Source organism: Mastomys coucha, unplaced genomic scaffold, assembly GCF_008632895.1.
Source record: "Mastomys coucha isolate ucsf_1 unplaced genomic scaffold, UCSF_Mcou_1 pScaffold22, whole genome shotgun sequence".
NCBI lineage: Eukaryota > Metazoa > Chordata > Mammalia > Rodentia > Muridae > Mastomys > Mastomys coucha.
Genome location: NW_022196905.1, coordinates 108,331,211 through 108,331,783, shown reverse-complemented (window position 1 = coordinate 108,331,783; position 573 = coordinate 108,331,211). Strand labels below are relative to the sequence as shown.

General features: G+C 36.6%; 1 long non-coding RNA gene across 1 annotated transcript in view; it reads left to right on the top strand.

Moving 5' to 3' along the window:
• LOC116070831 overlaps nt 1-573 on the top strand; it is a 21,566-nt gene that overhangs the window by 20,906 nt on the left and 87 nt on the right. The gene's annotated exons all lie outside the window — the stretch shown is intronic.

Sequence of the window (573 nt, the reverse complement as noted above, 5' to 3'; positions counted from 1 at the left end):
AGATAAAGACAAGAAAGAAGAGAAGCTAAGAAGCCTGAGAGCCAGTAAGGTAGGTAGTGCCTGACAATTGAAGAGAATTAGGAATTACCCTGGCAGTTATGTTGGAACTGTGCTTAAGGATTACAGGGACAGCTACAGGAACATCCTCTATGGTATTACAGCATAAGGCTTATAGAGAATTAAGAGCTGCCATTGATTTAAATATAAGAGAATGTTGCTTTTATGTAAACCATTCAGGAGTCATTAGAGACTCCACGAGTAAGCTCAGAGAAAGACTAAATAGCCATAGGCCCATGCGTGCTTAATAAATTAGTCACCTTTGTTAAAGAAAGAATAAGTGCTGTTCAGATTCTAATATTAAGTCAACAATATCATACTTTGCTAGGCCAAGAAAATCTAAAATATAATAATACTGATATTTAGTTCTATGATTAGAACTATCTAGTAGAAGAAGGGGAGAATGAAAAAGAATATAAAAATTTAGCAGGTACTTGCCCACGTAATTGCCTGGGATTGAAAGAGTTAAATTTGAGACCAGTACTGAAAACCACAGGAGCCAGGCCTGCAAGAAGA